At 39.2% G+C, this 25,039-nt stretch overlaps 1 protein-coding gene and 1 long non-coding RNA gene across 3 annotated transcripts in view; one reads left to right on the forward strand and one right to left on the reverse strand.

Annotated features, from left to right (window-relative positions):
• The window catches only part of LOC106009642 (uncharacterized), an 85,334-nt gene extending 61,827 nt beyond the window's left edge, over nt 1-23,507 (reverse strand). The window contains exons 1-2 of one of the 2 annotated variants that reach the window (XR_002395987.2): nt 23,382-23,507; nt 22,932-22,962 (exon numbers count right to left, since the gene is read on the reverse strand). This is a non-coding gene — a long non-coding RNA (uncharacterized LOC106009642). The remainder of the gene's footprint in view (nt 1-22,931; nt 22,963-23,381) is intronic. The other variant, XR_015439328.1, reaches the window with a different exon arrangement.
• Cap2 (cyclase associated actin cytoskeleton regulatory protein 2) overlaps nt 23,473-25,039 on the forward strand; it is a 172,348-nt gene continuing 170,781 nt past the window's right edge. The window contains exon 1 of the mRNA XM_004847637.4: nt 23,473-23,734. The gene's annotated coding sequence lies outside the window, so the exon portion shown is untranslated. The remainder of the gene's footprint in view (nt 23,735-25,039) is intronic.

The following is a 25,039-nucleotide window of genomic DNA, read 5'->3' on the forward strand; positions in this document are numbered from 1 at the left end:
CATCAAAGTGAAAGACTTTAGTGCATGAAACAGAGTGAAAAGACAACCTACAAAATGGGAAAAATATTTGCAAATCATGCATCTGGAAAGGGATTGATATCCAGACTATATAAAACAGAGTAATATCAACAACAGAAACATCCCAGTTTTTAAAAAAATGGAAGACTTGAGTATCTATGTCTTCGATGGATACGTACAAATGGTTGATGAGCTCATGAGAAGAGGCTCAACATTACTAATCATCAGAGAAGTGAAAATCAAAACCACAATGAGACTATCTTTTCACACACAGTGGAAAGACTGCCATAAATAAACACAATAAACAAACAAGCAAAAGTAACAAGTGTTAGTAAGCACGTAAAAAAATGGAACATTTGTCGCACTGTTTATTGGAATGTAAAATGTTGCAGCCTGTGTGGAAAATAGTATGGCAATTCCTTATAAGAATTAAACATGGAATTACCATATATTCTAGCAATTCCACTTGTGGATATATACCTAGAAGAAATGAAACCAGAGAGTCAGGCAAATATGCATACACCTGTGTTCATAGCAGCATTATTTGCAGTAGTCAAAGGTAGAAGCAACCCGTGTCAATCAATGAATAAATGGATTTTTAAAATGTGGTATATCTATACAACAGAATATTCAACATAGATGAAACTTGAAGACATTATGCTAAGTGAAAAAAGCAATTAGACAAGGGTAATTACCATATTTTTCTACTCATATGAGATACCTGGAGTAGTCAAATTCATAGAAATAGAAAGTAGAATGGCGATTGCCAGTGACTGAAGGAAGGGACAGAGCTGGGAGCACAGTGTTTAGGAGACAGCAAAGTTTCAGTTGGGGAGAATGAAAATGTTCTGGAAATGGAGGGCGGTGAAGGCCTCACAACAACATAAATGTACTTAACTGTGTTTTTTAAAACTATTGAACTGGCAAATTTTATGTCATGTATATTTTAGCACAATAAAAAAAACTTATGTGGAGGAAAATATAGGCTTCTTTAAAAAGTCAACTTGATGAAATGTTTTGAATCTGTTTGCTTTCAGGTGAAATTAAAGCACTGATTTTAAACTTCATTACAGTATTTGAAAATGTATTCTCAGTGCTGGTAATATTTTTTAAAATGCTTCTTGGGTGAAGGTTTACCTCAGTGGCCTGAGCGCCTGCCTGGCAAGCACAAGGTCCTCAGTTCGATCCCCGGTTCCAAAAAAAAATGCTTCTTTCCTGGGGACAACCAATTTAGAAAGCCATTTCTTTTTATCAGCTTGAAGTGCTGAGTAGGAAAGTGGAAGAGCTCATGGTACACAGGAGTGGAAATGACTCTAGTAACATTAGTACTGCTAATGAAGTAACATAACTTCATTAGCAGTAAGGAAGGCGTCATGTAACTTCAGTATACGTGCCAGACCACTCACTTGTCATAAGCTTGCTTGAAAATTGTATCAATCCCTCTTACAAGTCACCATGATCAACTTCTGTTTAGTGGTGTGCTTTGTTCATATTCTTAGTAGCTCCATCTATAAATGGATACATTTATTGAAATTGGGGCAAGTAACAGACAAAAAGAGAAAGATGGTTAAATTTTTAGTGATTCAAAAGTTAGAATTTTTTCAATTCTGCATTTTTTTCTTCAGATAAACACCTTTTCACTGTCTTATAATTCACATACCATAAAACTTATCTTAAGTATACAACTCAGTTTTCTTTTTTATATGCATTAATTCTAGAAATTGTCCATTAAACTCTATTCCCATTAAGAGCCATTCATTATTTTTTTTAAAAAAAAACTCATTCATTATTTCCCCAGCCCCTGGCAACCACCAGTTTACTTTCTGTCTGTATAGATTTGCCTACTCTGGATGTTTTGTATGAGTTGAATCATACAAAGCCGTATGTCTAGTAGCTGCCATGTCAGACAGGACAACTCTAGAACACCACTGTTCAGAATCTCTCCTTGCCATTGCTTCCTTGGCCAGTTGCTATTTTCTCCTTCTGTCCTGACTCAGAAGGGCAAGAGTCTTCCTGAACTTTCTCAATCAACTTGGATATGAACACCTCTACCATAACAAAGCCCTTTTGAACAGTGCTGCTCTCTAGAGAATGGAGGTATTTTAATGTGATGGACTTAAAGTACAAAATGAATCTGCCTTCTCTTTACCTCCAAAGCCAGGAATTGAAAGAGTGATTGAACTGTACTAGCTTCCTGTCTTAAAATACACAGAACAAATGCTACCATGGATCAGCCGCGATCACGCCAGTTCTGGAACACAGACTGGTCTTCATTGCTCTAGACACTAAGGAGAAATGGGATGGGGGACTTTGGCAATAGGACTGGATTTTGTGTAGAGAGTTGAAAAACTATCTACAGAATGTATTCTTACGTAATGGATAAGCTTCCCCCCAGTGATAAATGCCAGTTTTCCAGTGAACCGTGGAAAATTGTCTATTTTTGGCCACTCCGTGGGAGGCCATGGAACCCTTACTTGTGTTTTGAAGAGCACTGGAAAATGCAAATCTGTGTCAGCATTTGCTCTCATTTGTGAGCAGCCTCTGTCTTTGAGGGAGTGGGTTGGAGAGGGGCAAAAATCTCTCAATGGGTATTTGGAATCAGATCAAAACAAATGAAAGGCTTATGATGTTGCTATTCTTAGGAAGTTCTATTCAGATTCTGGATGGAAGAGACCAAGGGAATGATGACAAACATTTTAGCAAGACAGCTACTTCCCAACATCAATTGTTTTTAGATTATAAGAGGCATATAATTATAGTCACTGTTCACTGCAGTCTTTATTAGGAACCACATCAGACTTCATGCAAAATACCTAACCAGAGAAAACATCAGACACTGGAATTTCTTTTGAATTATAGAAGTCAGAATAAAGAAAAATGCAGTTATTAAATGTTAAGATATGGGTTTTCATAACATTGAAAAAGCTTCATCATTCATAGTAGAATAATCATCTAAATAAATATATTAAATACAAACAAAAAATCATGAGTATACCTGAGGTTTTAGAAGGCCCATCAAGCATCAAACATGTTTCAATTTCACTATATAGTTCCTCAGACTTCCGGTAGTTGCTTTTTTAAAAATGTGGAGCAGACTGGCCCTATTTTATAGAACTCCTTGCCACGTTTTATGAGGCTGTAGTAAATCATTCAGGACTTTTTTGAAGATCAGGATTTGTGGTATAAAGAATGGATTTTTCACTACTACGTCAATGAATCACATTTCAAAGGGTCAGTCTAGATTTAAGTTCCCAGTATCCTTCTTCTTCATTATATCAGAAGCAAGAAATAGAAACTATATTCCACTCTGTGATGTAGAGTTTTCTGCAATCCCATTTGCCACTCTCTTCCCCCAGGTATTTTGGAAAGGTTACATTGCTTTTATTTTATCCACTTTTATTTCATCAGTAATCTGAAAATTAAAAATCCAAAATACTCTACACAACAAGTGAAAGATTCCATGCCTGACTTCCTGTGATAGATCACAGTCAAAATGCATACACACTGAAAATAGTTTATAAATTACCTTGAAAATATGTATAAAAGGTGATATGAAACATAAATGAATTTCTATTTATACTTAGGACTGATCTGCAAGATATCTCATTGTATATATACCCAGTACCATCAAAAAAAATTTAAAAATTCAAAAAAATTCTGAAACACTTCTGGTCTCAAGCATTTCAGGTAAGGTATAGTCAATCTACACTTGTAGAAATCCATAAAATTATGGTTGGGATTATTAAAGTACCAAAGATGCATAATTTTAATCACTCCTGCACTTATTTTTCTTAAAATGTAAAGTGAAAACAGCCTTTCTAAGGTCTTTCAGTTGCCACAGATGGTGGGCCTACAAGTTTTTGTTCTACCAGGGCCTGATCTCACCATGTAGTGACACCTGAATGCAACCTGAGCAGCTGTCCTTCTCACCACTCCTAGCACCATGAGCTGCCCCAATTATGTTTGTCCTCTCTGGCCTGCACAGAGCCCCACACCTCTCTAAGTCAGCTTTTTGTCACTCTAACAAAATACCTCAGAAAATCAACTTATAGGGAAGAAAGGTTTATTTTGGCTCACAGTTTCAGAGGGTTCAGTCACTGATTACTTGGCCCTGTAGCTTTGGGCCTATAGTAGCACAGAAGATCTTAGCAGATCTCATGACAAAGGAGGTCTATTCACCTTATGAAGGCCAAGTAACGAGAGAGAGGAAGGAGGTGGGCTTCAATATCCCCTTCAAGGGCAGGCCCCAATAACCTAATTTCTATATTAGAAGCTCCATCTCTTAACAGTTCTGCCACCTCCCAGTACAGTCACAGGCTGGGGACCAAGCCTTTAATGCATGGGCCTTTAGGGGACATGCAAGATCCAAACCACAGAGTCTTCCCTGTGGCTTCCTTCATGGCCTTCATATTCATGCACAGCCATGTGAGTCCCTGAGTATCCTCCCCTTTCTCATCTCAATCACTGCACTTCAAGTTTCTCACACTCTTACTGATCCCTCAATAGTAGAAGCATAGGAAAAAAACAATTCTAAGCAAGGCCCTCAGCTCCTCCACGAAAACCTGCTCCCTTCTCCAACTACCATTCTACTATTTCCAGATCTACAGGTCCCACAGAGCTTCTGAAATGGTAACATGAATAAACCACGCTCTCTCTCTAGCACATCAACCCCAGCTGCTCTTAGTGGTCTAGTCTCACCTGAAATCTCATTCAAAAGGAGTGCAGAAGTCAAAGATTGGCAACAACAAAATGCCAAATCTCTTTTTTTTAATTACAGCCCAGTTCACCAATTAAAATTACATATACTTATAGTGTACAATGTGACCTTCTGATACCTGCATCCATTTTGAAATGATTCTGTCAAGTTAATTAATATATCCATCACCTTACATGCTTATACTTTTTTGTTGGGAAATATTCAAGCTCTTTGTCTTAGAACTTTTTAAATACATAACGCATTATTATTAACTATACTTACTATGTTGTACAATAGATCCTTCAAAATTATTCCTCCTATCTAACTGAAACTTTATACCTTTGAACCAGCATCTCTCTGTTCCTACACTCAGCTCTCCTCCCAGCTCCTGGAAACCACCATCTTACTTTCTACTTCTATAACTTCCTTTTTTTTTTTTTTTTTTTTGGTACCGGGGATCAAACTCGGGTCCTTGCGCTTGTGCAGCAGGCAGAGAAACCACTGAGCTAAATCCCTGGCCCTTATAACTTCCATTTTTTAAGGGTCTATAAGCTGAATCATCAGCGTAGGTTTGGACATGCTTTGGGGTGCCACCCAGAAGTCCACAGGGTATAATCAAAACTGTACCTGATGATTCTCTCCTTAATTCAGGAATTTCCCTCTGTGTGATCATGCTCTTTTGCTGGCAGATAAAAAAGCCACAGACAGCTGGGGAGTTATTTTCGCCTTTTGTCACCAGATGATGGGGCTAATCAGTATGGGAAGTGTGGGGGAGAGGAGGGACAAACACTCACCACTCTGACCAGATCTGGGCAAGGTGGCTTACCGAGCTTCCTTAGATGTAGGACAAACACCCAAATAACTCATGATTCTACCCCTCCTCTTGACGAGAAACACCTGGATCCTCTCAACAAAACTCTGGAGGTGTCATAAAGAAGGATCAGGTTTTAAATCAGCCTTATTGTTATTTTTAAGAATCATTACAAAATACTTAATCTGGACCACATTGTTTCCAAAACCTAAGAAGTCCATGAGACCCTAATAGGGTATGGTTTTTCAGGTATGAGGTCTGGCCAAGAAAATTATTTGAAGTTAATTTCCCCTGCTTTCTTGATGACTGCTGAATGAAAAAAAGACTGAAATTGCTTTTATAAAATGTTTGTAAGTGCCCTGACTAGGAATATGCCTGGCTGGAGGGAGAGTTATTTTTTGGAATTTTCTACTTCCTGTCTTAACTTTAGAGAATCAATATTAAACATACTCTGAATTAATACAAGTTATGTGTAGGATACATATATACCATATTAAATACATAATATACTGCTTATATCTATTGTTTAACGTTGTTTATAGGCAACTAAAGTTTCTTCTACACAATGCCTATTTTCTAGATGTTTCTTGATTATAATATGTCACAATATTGAGTTCAACAAGCAACTATTGCATCCATCCTGCTATTCCCGGCCCAGAGGAAGGGGCTTCTGAGCCACCTTCCCACTGCTCCCAGCTGAGAGGAGCCAACAGCACCACCCCACCCCCCGGGTCGAAATAAGAAGACATGTAAACAAGTTTCAAAATCAGACTTCCAGATCACCTACAGCAACCCCAAAGGGAAAGGAGATGGAACACTCTGATACTCAAACACCTGGACTCCCTGAGCTGGCAACAAAAGAGGAGCTGGAAAAAAGGAAGTCAGAAATAATTTCTCAGATAACAGCAGAGATTGCACCCATAGTTGAAGACATGATTAATAAATCTAAAGAGGAGCTCAGGAACATGATAGAATTTCAACATAGGAAACAAATGGAATGCATAAAACAGATACAAACAGATTTCCAGGAGATTAAAAACTCCATTGAAAGTCTACACAGAATGAGCCAATGTGAGGACGGAATTTCAGATATAGAAGATAAGATTTCAATTAGTGACCAGGAAAAGAAAAATTCCTTCAAAATTAAAAGGGAACACAAGAAATCAATCCAGCAGCTGCTAGACAATGCAAAGAATAACATAAGACTGATTAGAGTCAATGAAGAAACAGGAGAGAATGCACATGACATAAAAAAACTGTTCACAGAAATAATGGCAGAAAACTTCCCAAGGAGGGGAAAAGAACTTGACATACAGATAAATGAGGCATATAGGACTCCAAATAGCCTTAATCAAAAAAAAAAGTCTACACATAGGCATATAATAGTTAAGATTCCAGAAACTCAACAGAAGAACAAAGTTCTACAAGCAGTGAGAGAAAAGAAACAAATCACATACAAGGAAAGTCCATCAGAATCACAGCAGACTTCTCAGCACAAACCTTCAAGGCAAGAAGAGTTTGGAGTGACATATTCCAAGCCCTAAAAGAAAACAGCCTCCAACCCAGATTGATGTACCCTGCAAAACTATCTTTCAAAATTGATGGAGAAATAAGATACTTTCATGACAAAGAGCACCTTAGGAACTTCATGAATACCAAACCAGCACTCCAAAGAATTTTACACAATAGCCTAGGAACAGACAATGAGGATCACAACCCCAGGAAGCCCAGCAGCATGAACCAATAGGGTGTGACAAGAAATTATTTGCAAAGGGGGAGAATCCAACAAAAAGAAAAACTCATGACAATGATAAGTCAATACATAATCACTTATAGCCATCAATGTTAATGGTCTCAATTCAACAATCAAAAGAAATTGAATGGCACAATGAGTCAAGAAGCAAAATCCAAAGGTACAGTAATCAAGGCAGTGTTGGTGTAAGGAAAGACATATAGATCATTGGAATAAAACAGAGAATCTAGAAATAGAACCACTCGTATATGGTCCACTGAGTTTTGAAAGATTATTTAACATTAGCATTTTATAGAATATAAACTCAATTCAAGAGCCGAGGAAGAGACAGTGTTTTCAGCAAACAGCACTAGAACACCCGGTATCCATATATTAAAAATTAGCCTTAACCCTTTATTTCCATACATGAAAATAACTTGAAGGGATCTATGAACCTAAATAAGAAAGCCTAAAAGTATAAAACTTTAAGAAGAAATTATAAGGGAAAATATTTATGAATTCAGGGTAGGCAAGAACTACCTAGGATACAAAAAACATGATGCATAAAAGAAAAAATTGATAAATGAGATTCCATCAAAATTTAGAACTTTAAGTGACATCATTAAAATGAAAAGTAGTCCTTAAACAGACCATATTTATAATGAATATAACCTATGAGCAGAATATATAAAGAACTCTTACAGAAGTCTTAAAATTAGGTACTAAATGTCTTCCAACACTGTTGTTTTTTTTTTTAACTTTTCTAGGTCCTTTGTACTCCTACATAAGTTTTAAATACCAATATTCAGCAGAGAAGCTCAGCCAGTCCCAGAACCCAGAAGGAAGCTCCCCACCTCCATCCCAGGCTCCTAGGACAGAGAAGCTCAGCTGGTCCCAGCACCCAGAAGGAAGCTCCCCTGCTGCCATCTCAAGCTCCTAGGTCAGAGAAGGTGAGCCATGTGCATGCCAGAAGCACCCCCTCCTGTGGAAATGAGAAGACACGTAAACAAGTCTCAAAAACAGACTTCTGGATCACCTACAGCAACTCCAAAGGGAAACAAGATGGAACACTCTGATACTCAACCACCTGGACTCTCTGAACTGGCAACAAAAGAGGATCTGGGAAAAATGAAATCAGAAATAATTACTCAGAAAACAGCAAAGATTTTGCTCATGGTGCAAGACATGATTAATAAATCTAGAGAGGACACATAAAAAAAATAGAGGATCTGAGGAACATGATGGAATCCCAACATAGGAAACAAACAGAATCCATAAAACAGATGCAAACAGATTTCCAAGAGATTAAAAACTCCATCGAAAGTCTGCACAGCAGAATGAACCAATGTGAGGATAGAATTTCACATACAGAAGATAAGATTGCAATTAGTGAGGAGGAAAAGAAAAATTGCTTTAAAATTGTAAGGGACCATGAGAAATCAATCCAGCAGCTGCTAGACGATGCAAAGAAGAATAACATAAGACTGATTGGAGTCAATGAAGAAAGAGGAGATAATGCAGATGACATTAAAAAAAACTGTTCACAGAAGTGATGGCAGAAAACTTCCCAAGGAGGGGAAAAGAACTTGACATACAGATAAGTGAGGCATATAGTACTCCAGCTAGCCTTGATCAAAACAAATCTACACATAGGCATATAATAGTTAGGATTCCAGAAACCCAACAGAAGAACAAAATTCTACAAGCAGTGAGAGAAAAGAAACAAATTACATACAAAGGAAAGCAGACTTCTCAATGCAAACCCTCAAGGCAAGAAGAGCTTGGAGTGATGTATTTCAAGCCCTAAGGGAAAACAGCCTCCAACCTAGATTGATGTACCCTGCAAAACTATCTTTCAAAATTGATGGAGAAATAGGATACTTTCATGAGAAAGAGCACCTCAGGAACTTCATGAATACCAAACTGGCACTCCAAAAAATTTTAGGCAATACCCTAGGAAAAGACAATGAGGATCACAAGCCCTGGAAACCCAGCAGAATGAATCCATTGGGCGTGACGAATTAAATGCAAAGGGGGAGAATCCAACAAAAAGAAAAAGTCATGACAAGGCTTTTAAAACTTTTGACTTCATCTCCCTAATGAGTGTATAATTCAATCTTATTATTGTACTGATTAGTATTTTTCTGATTCTAGAGTTGCACACCATTCCTTGTGCTATACTGGCTATTTATCATCTTCTTATGTCTACTTTTTAATTGGGTTGTCTATTAATCAGCTCTAAGAATTCTTTATATATTCTGCTCATAGGTTATATGCATTGTAAATATGGGTTTAAGGACTACTTTTCATTTTAATGATGTCACTTAAAGTTCTAAATTTTGATGGAATCTCATTTATCAATTTTTTCTTTTATACATCATGTTTTTTGTATCCTAGGTAGTTCTTGCCTACCCTGAATTCATAAATATTTTCCCTTATAATTTCTTCTTAAAGTTTTATACTTTTAGGCTTTCTTATTTAGGTTCATAGATCCCTTCAAGTTATTTTCATGTATGGAAATAAAGGGTTAAGGCTAATTTTTAATATATGGATACCAGGTGTTCTAGTGCTGTTTGCTGAAAACACTGTCTCTTCCTCGGCTCTTGAATTGAGTTTATATTCTATAAAATGCTAATGTTAAATAATCTTTCAAAACTCAGTGGACCATATATGAGTGGTTCTATTTCTAGATTCTCTGTTTTATTCCAATGATCTATATGTCTTTCCTTACACCAACACAGCCTTGACTACTGTAGCTTTAGAAGAAGTCTTAAAATTGGGTGCTAAACATCTTCCATTGCTGTTTTTGTTTTTGTTTTTGTTTTTGATTTTTGTTTTTCACTTTTCTGGGTCCTTTGTACTCCTACATAACTTTAAATTTCAATATCCAATTCTTCATTTATACCAAGTATACACAGACCTGAATTTTTATATATACCTTGTGTTTTCTAATCCTGCTAAATTCAAGTACAAGTTCTAGGGAATCCTAGAGATTTCTTAGTATTTTCTCTGTAGATGATTATTTCATCTACATATAAAGATTTTGCTTCTGCCTATCCTAGTTGTGTCATTTTATTGCCAGACTATTTTGGTGGGGACTAGGTTTCAAAGTTTAATGGACAGATAAAGAGTAAACATATCTGCCCTTGTTCCCCACCTGAAGGAGAAAACATTGTATCTTCCCCATTTATATAAGGTGTTCTCGCTGGAAGTATGGAGTACATGTCTTTAATCTGTTGAGAAGGTTCTGTTCTACTTCTAGTCTCCTGATAGCTTTTACCATGAACAGCTGTACAATTTAGTCCAATACTCTTTCTCCAACTAGTGACAGGATCATATGGCTTTTTCCTTTCCTCTGTTTAAATGATGACTTTTAGGGGTGGATCTTCCAATGCTGAACCAACACTGCCATCCCTATAACAAAACCACTTTCTACATACTGCCAGATCTGACTTCTAAGAGTTGGTTTTGTTAAACAAATTTCTATCTATGTTCTTCCTTTTTTCTTCTATTATCTTTATCCAGTTTTAGGATTAGCACAATGTTGATTTCCTAAAATGAGGGGAGAAGTGTTCCTTCTTTTTTCTGCTTTAATTGTTTGATATAATTTATCAGTTAAAATGTTTATGAGCCTGCTGTTGTCATATAGGTAGGTTTTCAAGCTAGGAATATACTTTCTTTAATAGGTGCTATTCAAATTTTATATTTCCTCCAGAGTTAGTTTCATTAATTTGTCTTCCAAGGTACTTCTTAGAAGTTGTCCAATTTATTTCAAAAAATATTTTTGTAATATGCTTTCTATATCCTTTTAAATTCTGTAAAATCAGTGGTAATGTCTCCTAGATCTTAATATTGTAATTTTAAAAATGTATAACTGATATTGTGTAACAGGAAGAAAAGGTCTGAAAGAGCAGGGGAATTGTGAGGGGTAGGGGAAGGGAAAAAAGGGAAAGGAAAAAATATGAGAAGAGGAAAAAAATGGATACAAGGTTTTTGCAAATAGGGAAGGGTGTGGGGGTGAAGGGAGGGCAAGGGTAGGGGAAAAAAATAAGAACCAAGATACTCATGTAAAGGTACAAGATCCCAATGATGAATGTAACTGTATTTTATACTGAAAATGTACCAAATAAACTTAACGGGAAAAAAAATAAAAAATAAAAAAAATTTTTTAAAAGAAGCAAAATCCAACAATATGCTGCATACAAGAAACACACTTAATTCAAAAAGAAACTCACAGATTGAAAGTTAAAGAGTGGAAAACAATACTCCATGTGACAGGAACCCCCCCAAAAAGGAGTAGCTATCCTCTTGCAGATCAACTAGATTTCAAACCAACACTGATTAAGAGAGACAAAGAAGGACACTACATCTTGTAAAGGGAGCAATCCAGCAGGAAGAGATGACAATCGTAAATATCTATGCACCAAACACTAGTGCGCCCAACTATGTAAAACAAATACTAACGGACATGAAAAGTCATATATGCACTAATACAATTGTAGTAGGGATAGGGGCAGGGATTTAGCTCAGTGGTTTCGCTACCTGTTGTGCAAGCACAAGGACCCAAGTTCCATCCTCGGTACCAAAAAAAAGGGAAAAAAAAAAAAGATTATCAATTGTAGTAGGGGACCTCAATACCCCACTGTCACAGATAGATCAACTAGACAAAAAATAAGTAATGAAATACTAGAACTCAATCAAACTCTTGAACAAATGAACTTAACAGATGTTTACAGAGTCTTCCACCCCACAAAATCAGAATACACATACTTCTCAGCTGCACATGGGTCATTCTCAAAAATAGACCACATACTTGCTCATAGAACATGTTTAAGTAAGTGCAAAGGAATTGAAGTTACCCCCTGTATATTATCAGACCATAGTGCAATGAAATTGGAGATCAATAGCAAAAGAAACTGCAAAAACTTCATAAACACATGGAAATTGAACAACACACATCTGAATAACCAATGAGTCACAGAGGAAATTAAAGAAGAAATCAGACAGTTCCTTCAATTAAATGACAATGACAATACAACATATCGGAATCTATGGGACACAATGAAAGGTGTCTTACGAGGGAAATTCATAGCAGTGAATACACATATTAGGAAAACACAGCAAGCCCAATTAAACAACCTAATGCTGAACTCAAGCTTCTAAAAATAGAAGAGCAGGACAAACCCAAAGCTCATACAATGGAGGAAATTGTAAAGATCAGAACAGAAATCAATGCAATGGACACTAAGAGAATGATACAAAAAAATCAATGAAACGAAGAGTTGGTTCTTCGAAACAATAAACAAAATTGACAAACCCTTAGCCAACCTTATCAGAAAAAGGAAAGGCTCAAATCCATGCAATTAGGAATGAAAAGGGTGAAATTACAACAGACCCAGCAGAAATCCAGAGGATCATCAATACCTACTTCAAGAACCTATATGCCAATAAGTTGGAAAACACAGAAGAAATAGACAGATTCCTAAATACATATGAATTACCAAAGTTGAATGAAGAAGACCTAAAAATTCTAAACAACCCAATATCAAGCAATGAAATTGAAAATGTAATTAAAAACTTACCAACTAAGAAAACCCCAGGTCCTGATGGCTTCACTGCTGAATTCTACAAGACATTTAGAGAGGAACTACTGACACTATTGTTTAAACTCTTCAATGAAATTGAAAGGGAAGCAATACTTCCAAATTCATTCCTGGAAGCAAGCATCACCTTGATCCCCAAAGCAGAGAAAGACCCAACTGAAAAAGAGAACTATAGGCCAATCTCACAAATGCACATAGATGCAAAACTCCTTAATAAGATACTGGCAAATAGAGTGCAGAGGATCATCAAGATCATACACCCTGATCAAGTGGGATTCATCCCAGGGATGCAGGGATGGTTCAATATATGCAAATCTATCAATGTAATAGATTATAAGAATAGAGCCAAGGACAAAAACCATATGATTATCTCCATAGGTACAGAAAAAGCATTTGACAAAATCCAGCATGCATTTACGATAAAAACCCTACAAAAAATTGGAATAGATGGTCTCTCCCTCAATCTGAGAAAAGCCATATATGAAAAACCAACAGCCAATATCATACTAAATGGTCAAAAACTGAAATTCTTCACACTAAAATCAGGAACAAGACAAGGGTATCCACTATCACCACTCTTTTTCAATATAGTTTTGGAAACATTAGCCACAGCAATTAGATAAGAGAAAGAAATAAAAGGAATAAAGATAGGAAATGAAGTCAATTTGTCATTATTTGCAGATGACATGATTCTCTATATAGAAGACTCCCAAGAACTCCACCAAAAGTCTTCTATTCTTAATAACCAAATTCAGTAGAGTAGCTGGATACAAGGTCAACACACAAAAATCAATAGCTTTCCTCTACATGAACAATAGACTCACTGAGAGAGAAATACGGCAAAAAATTCCTTTCACAATAGCATCCAAAAAACTGAAATACCTAGGAATCAACCTAATGAAAGAAACCAAAGACCTTTTCCCTGAAAACTATAGCACTCTGAAAAGAGAGATTGAAGATAATATCAGAAAATGGAAAGACATCCCTTGCTTCTGGGTAGGAAAGATCAACATAGTGAAAATGGCCATACTTCCAAAACTGCTACATAGATTCAATGCAATCCCAATTGAAATACCAGCAGCATACTTCATGGACCTTGGGAAAAACAATCCAAAAATTCATTTGGAACAAGAAGAGACCCAGAATAGCAACAGCAATTCTAGGTAACAGAGACATGGCAGGGGGTATCACAATCCCCAACTTGAAACTATACTAGAAAGCTACTGTGATAAAAACAGCATGGTACTGGCAAAGAAACAGACCTGAGGACCAGTGGAACAGATTAGAAGATGCAGAAACAACTCCAGACACACTCAGCCACCTCATCTTCGATAAAGGAGTCAAACACCCTCACTGGAGGAAAGATAGCCTCTTTAATAAATGGTACTGGAAAAATTGGGTTTCAAGTTGTCAAAGATTAAAACTAAGCCTATATCTTTCACCATGCACTAAACTTAAATCAAAATGGATTAAAGATCTAAATATTAAAATAGAAACGCTGAACTGGCTAGAACAGAGGTAAGGTAGAACTCTTGAAGTTGGTTTAGGAAAAGATTTTTATGAACAAAACCTCAGTTGCCCATGAACTAGCACAAACAATAAACAAGTGGGATCTCTTCTTATTAAAAAGTTTCTGGAGGGCCGGGGATTTAGCTCAGTGGTTTTGCCTCCTGCTGCACAAGTGCAAGGAGCCCAAGTTCGATCCCTGTTATCAACAACAACAACAACAAAAAGCTTCTGCACAACAAGAGAAACCACCAGTAATGTGAAGTGATAACCCATAACGTTGGAAAGAATCTTCACCTGCTGTTCCTCAGACAAAGGCTTACTACCTCAATCTATAAAGAATTCAAAAAGATCAGACCTCCCAAATTTAAACACCCAATCCGAAGATGGGCATGTGAAGTGAACAGACATTTCTCAAAGAAGTAGAAATAGCAAATAAACATATGAAAAAATGTTCAACATCACTGGTTATTTGAGAGATAAAAATAAAAACAATGCTGAGATTCCACCTCACTCCAGAAAGAATGGCTGCTATCATGAAATCCACCAATAACAAATGCTGGCGGGGCTGTGGGGAAAGAGGAACTCTGCTCCACTGCTGGTAGGGGTGTAGACTGGTGCAACCACTGTGGAAATCAGTATGGAGATACCTCAAAGAACTAGGACTGGAAGTCCCATCTGACCCAGCTATTCCCCTGCTGGGTATCTTCCCCAAAGAATTAAAAGAATCATACCACAGTGATATATGTGTACCCATGTTCATAGCAGCACAATTTGTAATAGCTAAAACTTGGAAGCAGCCCAATTGCCCATCAACTGGAGACTGGATAAAGAAAATGTGGGTTTTTTAGGGGAAAGGAAAGAAGGGAATGGAATTAATATGAGAAAATGAAAAAAATGGAAACAAAGTCTTTGTAAATAGGGAGGAATGGAGGGGTTGAAGGGAGGGCAGGGGAAGGGGGAAAAATAAGAACCAAGAGAGTATGTAAAGGTGCATATCTCTAATGATGAATGTCATTATATTGTACACCTAAAATGTACCAATAAATGGAAAAACAATGTGGTTTTTAAATAAAATAGAGTACTACTCAGCCATCAAAAATGAGAAATTAGAGACATTTATAGCCTAATGGATGCACATTGAAGCAATACTCTTCAGTGAAATAAATAGGACACACATGTATTAATACTGAATAGTTTCTCTAGTGTGAGAAACTGAAAGTGTAAACAAGGACTAAAAGGTATAATAGATAATGTGAAATAGGAAGAAAAGGGGCAAAGGGAAGGGGAAGTGGGAGGGGTAGGGGAAAGGAAAGAAGGGAACGGAATTAATATGAGAAAATGGAAAAATGGAAACAAAGTCTTTGTAAATAGGGAGGGATGGAGGGGTTGAAGAGAGGGCTGGGCAAGAGTGAAAAGTAAGACCCAAGAGAGATTATGTAAAGGTGCAAATTTCCAATGATGAATGTCATTATACTGTATACCTAAAATGTACCTATGATTAAAATGAAGAATTGATCATGCAAAATAGGAAGAAAAGGTCCATAGTGGTAGGGGAAGTGGGAGGGGCAGGGGAAAGGAAAGAAGGGAAAGGAAAAATTATGAGAAATGGAAAAAAAGGAAACAAAGTCTTTGTCAATAGGGAAGGTTGGAGGGGGTGAAGGGAGTGCAGGGAATGGTGAAGAAATAAGAACCAAGATGCATTATGTAAAGGTACAATTCCCAATGAGAAATGTAGAATGTATTGTATACCTAAAATGTTCCAATAAAAGAATTTAAGGAAAAGGAAGAAAAAAAAAAGCAACTATTGAGCCCTGTTATGTTCCAGGTGAGTGGAATTTGGTATTTGTTTCACTTAAAAAGAAGTTGTTGTTCGATCCCCAGTACCAAAAAAAAAAAAAGTTGTTTATGTTGGCTAAATTCTAGGTAGATTTCTCCATGCCTCTCAGTTTTTCTTCACTGTTGCTAGCTGTCTACAGTAACAGTACAAGCACTTACTTCTGCTATGATTAAATGAGAGAGACAGGAAGATTCCACTTAATAAACACAATTTTATTTATAAGCTCAAATCTAACACCCTTTCTCAACTATACATGTACTTTCACTTAACTTGTAAGTATAAAATATGTTACATAGAAGAGATTTGAAAGAATAAGCAAATATACATTAGGTTAGGGTGATAAGATCATTTTTATCTATTCTATATTTTTGCTGCTTTTAAGACACTGTTTAAATGAAAAATAAATAACTATGCTTTCTTACTAATAAATAATCTTACTTCCTAACTTTTGTCTAATCATTGTCCTTAGACAATTTCACTTTCTTACCTATTTATACTAATAGTATCCCCTGGAGATTTAGCTCAGTGGTTACACCACCTGCCTTGCAAGCACAAGGTCCTGAGTTCAATAAGTACAGTTGGATAGGAGAAATCACTTCTAATGTTCTGAAACACAGTAAGGTAACTATGGTGGATGATGACTCAATATTTCAAAAGAGCTAGTACAGAAGATTTTAAATGTTCCCAACACAAAGAGACAATGTATGTTTGAGGCAATATAAATATGCCATTATGCTGATCTATTCATTACACACTGTGTATATGTATTGAAATGTGACACTGTACCCCATCAATATGTCGAATTACTCAGTTAAAATTATTTCTAAAAATTAAAACTCTATCTAGAGAGCCCAGAATAAGAATCCCTGTTCACTGGACAAATAAAACATATTGCTTTTAGTGTCTATGGTGCCTGAGATTAAGAAGTGCTAGAGAAACTGCTACTGTTCACCTTTGCTTTATTTATAGTCCATACACTCGACTTCTGTACTTATCCTTTGTCACCACCCCTTACCATTTATAGGTGCACAGAACCATCCCCTCACCCGAGTACCAGGAATCGAACTCAGGACCTTGCCTTGCCAGGCAGGCGCTGCACCACTGAGATACATCCCTGGCCATGGACAGAACCATCAAATGAATGATAAAGAATTGTCAATCCGGAAAAGGAAGCTTGTGTGTTGCTCTCAACCAATTAATTTCCAGGTGCTGGAACTATGTAACTGAGAGCCACTTGTGGCCAGAAGAGGCTGGTTCTATGGGTCATGGCGGAGAGAATGTGAGAGATGGATGTAACGTAGATGTGACATGACTGCAGCCAGCTCTTCCGGGCTTTCTAGCTGCATATCAGACCAAATGCCTCAGTCACTAAGTTCTTTCTCTTGAGCCAGTTGTCCCAGCGACTTGGGAAGCTGAGGGTAAAATATGACATGAGCCCAGGAGTTCAAGGCCAGCATGGGCAACACAGTGAGACCCTGTCTCTTTAGACACAAAACAAAGAAAAGAAACCCTCCACGTGGAAAAAGTCTGGACTGATTTAAATTTGTTTCAGGGTCTTTCTCTGGCATGAACTTCCAGTGTTCTGCCAATGGAGAGCCGGGGGGTCAGGATTCCAATGTTGAGCTACCTGGGTTCCTTTGACAAGAAAATTTAAAGGATTCAATCACCCCAAACATTCAGTGACTTGCAGTTACTTCTCCCAAGGGAGTTTGTCTTTTGCAGAGAGAGGACTGGACCTCCTGTCTGTCCATATCTCATGAATTCAAGAGATTTATTCACCTGCCCTACCCCTTTCTCTGAATAACTGACCCTAAAGTATACAGTCAGCTTTTATGCTTGGATTCAACATCCAGGGATTCAATCTATGGCAGATCAAAAATATTTTTTAATTATTTCTGCATTGATTGGTAAAGACATTTTTGTGTCATGATTCCTTAAACAATGCAGTGTAACACAATTAGCATAACATTTAAATCATATTAGATGTCATAAGTAATCTAGAGATATTTGAAGTATATAGGAGGATGTGCATGGATTATATACATATACTATGTCATTTTATGGAAGAGCTTGAGCATCTGAGGATTTGCTAGAGTCCTGGAACAAATTTCTCATGGGTGTCAAGGGACAGCTGTATAAAGTTATGTCACTTTCCTTAGGCATATTCATTCTCCATACATCAGCTCAATAGAAGTGGGATACGTCACTTTTATTCTTAGGTTGATCCTTAGTGATTACACAGAATCAAACCCCATCTCAACACCTCAGATATACAAATTTCTAGTAACTGTTTTCCTTTCATTCCTATTTGTTTCTATAAAATGAACGGATTAAGAGTACAAGTTCAAGCCAGACTCCTGAGTCCAAATCCCTCTATCAGTATTGTTTCGTGGTTTCAGATAAAAGGCTAAACTCCTCTGCCCATTTTTTCTTTTACAGACTGGAGGTGATAACAGTACCCAACTCATAAATCTGATGAGTTAATACATTTAAAATACATAGAACAGAGATTGGCACATGTAAAGGTTTACTGGTAACAGTCCAACCTTGTTATCCATGATAACTGTTTCTAGGACCCTCGTGGATACCAAAATCTGAGGATGCTCAAATCCCTACAATATTTGCATATTATCTATGCATATCTTTCTCCTGTATACTTTAAATCATCTCTCGATTGCTTATAATACCTGAAACAATATAAATGCCATGTAAATAGTTGTTATACAGTATTGTTAAGGGAATAAGAAGAAGAAAAGGTCTGTATATATTCACTATAGGCATATTTTTTCTACAAATATTTTAGATTTGTGGTTGGTTGAATCCTTGGATGTAGAAGCCATGGATACAAAGGGCCAAATGCATTTTTACTGTTTGCTTAGAATGCTGCATTCCCAGTACCCACAGGTATGGAACACAACAGTCCCTTGACTATTTGTAAAATAAATGTTCTAGAGTTGACTGCTGGGAAAATTGCCTATTGATAAATGGTCACTGGATAGTTATTAAAATAAAATACAAACTCCCATAGTGTACTGGGGAAAGTTTGAACTAATTTAAATTTGTTTCCTCAGAACTTTTGACTCCAGGAAAGGTGTATTTTTGGAGGAACACACTTATTATTATCTTGTCCACCTGAGGCATCAGGAAAAAATTCAAAAGAACATTGTGTTCATTACGTTTTCCATTTGCTAGTAAGAGACCATACCAACAGGGCAAATGAGACTATGGATAGTTGGCAAGCGCCCGTAATCTGGTCTCAATAATCTCACCAGCCCTATGGGGGGGCAGGCTGCACAGAGAGACCTGGGAATCTGGCCTGGCTTCACCTGGGGCACAACCTGCAATCCAAGAGCCCATCCTCTGTCCCAGTGCCAGCATGGCTTAGCAGTGAAGGTTTACTTGGGTCCATTTGTTCCTATCTAGTACACCTTTGGGGAGAACTTTTCACCAAGCCAACTCAGAGATGGTCATCCTCCCGCATGGCAGAGTGATATGCAGGCACTCTGGGGTCTGCTCTGGTCTGAAAGTGCTCGTTCCTCCAAAAGTCATGTGTCGGAACCTAATACTCCATGTGATGGTGTTACAAGGTGGGGTGTGTAGGGAACCAATTAAGTCATGAGTGCTCTACCCTCATGAATGGAATCAGCACTTCTTATAAGGAATTAGCACTGTTATAGTCCCTTTTTGGTCTTCCACCATGTGAGGGCATAGCACAGTTCCTTTTTGGCCTTCTGCCTTCTGCCATGTGAGGACACGGCAACAGAGTGCCATTTAGAAACAGAGAGCGAGCTTTCAGAAGACACCACATTTGCTGTCTGCTTGGTCTTAGACTTTCCACCCTCCAGGACTATGAGAAAAACATTTCTATTATTTATAAATTACCCACTCTGAGGTCCAATGTTATAGCAACATAAATGGACCTCCAGAGTAGACTGTTTAGTATCTCAGAAGCAGCTTCTGGGAGGGAATCATGGATTCTACTTGATACTTGTATAACTTTGTAGAAATTCTGAGGTCCTGGGTCACTCACTTTGTTGAGATTCTAGTAAAATCCTTTCTTATCAAGTAATTCATTGAAAAGTTTTACCCAGTGAAAACAGGCAGAAGAACAATAGGACCAGACCAGTGACGTGTTCCCCATTTTCTCCATGTGTCTACTGCACTGATAGCTCTGGGGTACACACCCCGCTGGGTGGAACTAGAATGTAATCCATAGGAACAACACAGTAAGATGAGACTCAGGATGCAAGAGTAAGGACTCTGAGTGACAAGAACATTCTTAGCTTCTACAAGGAAGGTGACGGCAAGTCAAAAGAAAAATAAAGGACAGAGGAGATGAGAGGAGGAATTTTGAGGTAGAGGAGGAAAAGTGAAGGAGTGGAAATTAAAAACATCCTCCTGGTACAGCAGATAAAGAGATCATCTGATAAAAAGCAAGGCAGGTTTGGGTTGGAATCTCAAGGAAGATGGTTGAGATTTAGAAAAGCCCAGAACCTCTCTCTTTTCCCAGTTCCAGAACATTCCAAGCTAATCCTGTAGCAAAAAAAAAAATTTATTGGAAATATTCACTCAGTGATCATTATGTGCCAGCCCTGAGCGAGATGACCATGAGCCAGGCAAACATAATCCCTGTGTTCTTGAAGTGTCCAGGTCTAGACGGGAAACACGGACAGCAAGCTTTAAAGAGAGGCGGTGGAGTTCACGGGGGTGGGGGTGGGGTGGGGGTATTGCCTTTGGGGAGATCAGACTGCAGATGGGCGCCATGCCAGATGGAACTAGTTAGGACAAGAACGCAGGGGCCACGTTAAGACTCTTTCCCCTCTAGGCTACCGAATTCTTCTAAAGCAGATTGCCCTGCCTTTTACCTGTCTCTAGTCTTATGCAATACCATCAAATTCACCATTATTATCATGATTCTGCTCAAAAACTGTCAATAGCTCCCCAGTGCCTACCGCCTAGACTGGAACAGCTTTTCTTTCTTTCCACTGAGTTTATTGGTACATTTTAGGTATAAAATAAAGTTACATTCATCACTGGGATCTTGTACCTGTACATGTTGTACCTTGGTTCTTATTTTTCCCCATTCCCCAGCCCTCCCTTCACCCCCTCCACCCTTCCCTATTTACAAAGACTTTGTTTCCATGTCTTTCCTTTTCCCTTCTTTCCTTTCTCCTACCCCTCCCTTTAGACATTTTCTTCCCCTACTCCTTTAGACCTTTTCTTCCTATTTCACAATATCAATTATACATTTTGATTCTTATTTACACTTTTAGTTTTTCACACCAGAGAAACTATTCGGTATTCACACGTGTGTCCTATTCATTTCACTTAAGAGTATGGCCTCAATGTGCATCCACTTAGCTACAAATGTCTCCAGTTTCTCTTTCTTTATGGCTGAGTAGTACTCCATTTTATAAAAAATGGACTGGAACACCTTAAGCTAAGACTCAAGGCTCAACCTTCCTTCCACACCGATACCCATAGCTCTGTAACCCAGTTGGACACACAGAGTGTCCTTCACATGGGTCTCATTCTTCATCAGCTCTTCTCTTTTGTCCCTGCTGCTCCCTTCACCTTGAGAGCTCTTCTTCAATGTCCCATTCCTGCTTGAAGACTTCACTCTCACTTCCAGCAGGAGGTATTCTCTGATCCCCAGTACTAGAAGCAACCTCCTTCTCTTCTGTAGACCCACAGAACTCTGTTCATACCCAGGACACTTTGCAGTCTTCTTGCACTGTGGTTATTTTTACACCCTCCACATCTCTCTGTTATAGTGTAAATCTAATAGGATCTTGCCTCATTCTCTCTTAAACTCCATAATGCTGTATACTCCAAAACAAAATCTACAGTCAAGCCCTCTATATCTGCAGGTTTTTCATTCATAGTTTCCACTATGAATTGGAAATATTTTGGGGGAAATGTATCTATATTAAGTGTGTACTTATTTCTTTCTAGTCATTATTCCCTAAACCATGAACCCTAACAACTGTTTATAAAACATTTATATTATATGAAGTATTGTAAATAATTTAGAGATGGTTCAGCATGCATGGAAGAGTGTGCATAGGTTAGGGGGAAATGCTGCAACATTTTACATAAGGACTGGAGCATCTGCAGCTTTTGGTACCTGTGGTAGGCCTGAAACCTCTTCCCCAGGGATACAGAACAACTGTATTTAGCTAAAAGAAAGGCTTAGTAATGTTGAAGTTAATGTTTTAAAAAGTAGACATGTTAGAATGCATGCTTAGAAGTTTCCTGTGCTCCTGAACAATTTGGTTCTTATAGATATATTACTTTCTGCATTCCTGTCACACAAATGCTCTAAATGCATGCACAACCCACCCATCCATCAGTTATCCAGTGTAAGTTTATTGGACGCCTGCTCTATGCAAGGCATGTGCAGGAGAGGCATGGTGCTGGCCCTGACAGTGCCTTATGTTGTTTCTCTTTCCTCCAGATGTGGGGACCTACGAGGCACTGCACAGTCCACAGCTGGGCAACAGCAACTTGGAATAGGAATGACCTTCATTTAAGTTGAGACCTATTGGGCAGAATAAGCCTTGTAATGTGCAGAACCGAGTGAGATGCGATTTTAACATTGACAGAGAAGGTTGGTCTTCGGAGATTCATCTTTGTGGTTGTTTGGAGATTTTGCTTTAGGAAGGAATCAGGCACACCCCAACCCCTTTTTCTGTCTTGTCTGCAATTAGTTTCCAGGTACTCACCCAGGAAGGCCTTCCAGTTCATGTTTTCAGCCTGAAACAAACGCCAAAGAAAATTCAAAATCAATAGTTTCCAATCTAACGACGTTAACAAAAAAGAGAAAGGCGCCCAATTGCCAATTACAGTCAATATATAAAGGGGAAATAGGTACAAATACACCTGTTAAGAAGTAAATTGGATTTGTTTATGTTCATTTCTAAATCAAGCAACTTTTAAAAGTTGCTGTGTATAAAATACTTTTTAAAAAAATAAGGTTGCAAGCTATAAATGCATCTGATCTGGAAGCCTCACTAAAGCACCAGATGTCTAACTGTCCCTCCCTTTATCCTCATGCTGGGGGTGGGGGACACACAAGCCAGTCCCATTATCCACTTCTGGGCACAAATCACAAACCCACGGGGACCCAACCCTTTTTGCGCCCCTTCAGCAGGGGCCTCCAGATTTCCTCAGACCTCTGTGCAGCACTGCCTGGTGCAGGGAGCTCTTGTCTTGGCAGGCGCTTCTCTCCCCCGGCCTCTGCCTTCCCCCTCTCCTGCTCCCTTCTCCCACGGCCCATCTGCCCCTCCGCTCCTCCTCCCGTCTCCCCTTTATTTGCACCCGGCACCCTGGCGCAGCTCTCCCTCCCCCGCCCCTCCGCCGGCTGGATCTGGAGCTCCCGGAAGCCGCGGCGACTCTCCCCGGGCGCGGCGTGACTGACAGCGACTCCCATCCAGGGGGGCGGAGGCAGCAGGAGGAGAGGGCGGAGGGTGCCAGTGACCGAACACGGATTTGCATCGCGGAGGACGGGACCCGGAGCCCCAAGCAGGTAATCCGGGGCTGCGCGGGCTGGCGAGTGTGGGGAGGTGCGGGGGCGCAGCTGTCAGACCACGCTCGCAACTCGCGCCCGGCGCTGGGGCGGGGAAGGGGCCGGGGCGCCGGGCCGGGGCCCGGGAAGGCGGCGAGGGCCGGGCGCCGGGCTCGGAGCCCCATCTGGGTCAGCGCGGGAGCGCACCCGCCCGCCCGCGCCGCCTCCCGGCCCCTGTCCCCGCGTCCCGGCGGCCGCGGCCTGCCCGCCTGACCCCGAGCCGCGCGCCCCAGGCCGCGCTAACTTCGCAGGTCTCGTCCGCTGGGCTCTGAGCTCCGCCGGCGTGGAGTGCGGGGCTGCTGTCACTGAGATGGATGTGACTGGGGCCACCGTGGTCAGACGGTGCTGGAAAGAAACTGGTCGAGCTCCCCGGCAGATCCTGACCTGAGGCGATGAGTCACTTCTGAAAAATGCAGAGGCTGTGAGACTTTGAGGGATGGCTCTGAAAATGGTCCCCTTGCAGCCGGCTGGCGACTGCTGTGGACAGAGGCTTGTTGTGCCAGTGGCCGCGGTATCATCACTTTTAGGGCTCCTAGTCGGAGGTGCGTGTGGGAGCCCTTATTCTCATAGCAGCCCCAGAGGAGCTGCAAGTTTGAATCGATGCACTCTCCAAAATGAGTAAAAATTGCTGACTGCATTCAGGATATTGAACCAGGATTGAGGTTCAGACAGCCAGAGCAGAGGTAACTTAGCCAGAAGGTCAAGGATTTTGGGTGATACAGTCGTGGGGACACAGAAGCCTATGGAGCTAGGCACCATAGTTTACCAAAAGAGTTGGCGGAATCCCGTTTCTTTGAGGCTTACTTAGATGTCTTTAATTCTTGGTGAACTATCTAAATCCACTTAATGTAAGATTACAATGTTAGTGTTGTCTTTAGGGGAGCTACGGTTACTAGAGTTACTTAGATTATAAGCCTGCTGAGGGCTAGGAGAGGTTTGCAGTTTCTACAGCACTGCATGACGATTAAATTCACCAACTGAATAAACAAGGTCTGTGAAAATTATTAAATCTGTAGTTTGCCTGAGATCTTGAAGACACGCATATTTGCAAGGAAAGACCTTTTTCTCCATGAAATCTCAAACCTAAAAATGCTTCATAAAATTAGAATCAAGGCATCATATAAATATTTATTAAGGGTACTGAGAAATAGAAGTTACTGTGAGAAATCATGAAGGTAATTACCAAGGTGGTCTTTCCTAGATGTAGGTTTTTGCTGCTCATCTTTGAAAGAAGTAATTTCATTTGTTGATACAGTGTAGAGTTTG

This window comes from Heterocephalus glaber, unplaced genomic scaffold (genome assembly GCF_053883595.1).
Source record: "Heterocephalus glaber isolate CG9 unplaced genomic scaffold, H.glaber_assembly_v1.0 deba00001472, whole genome shotgun sequence".
NCBI lineage: Eukaryota > Metazoa > Chordata > Mammalia > Rodentia > Bathyergidae > Heterocephalus > Heterocephalus glaber.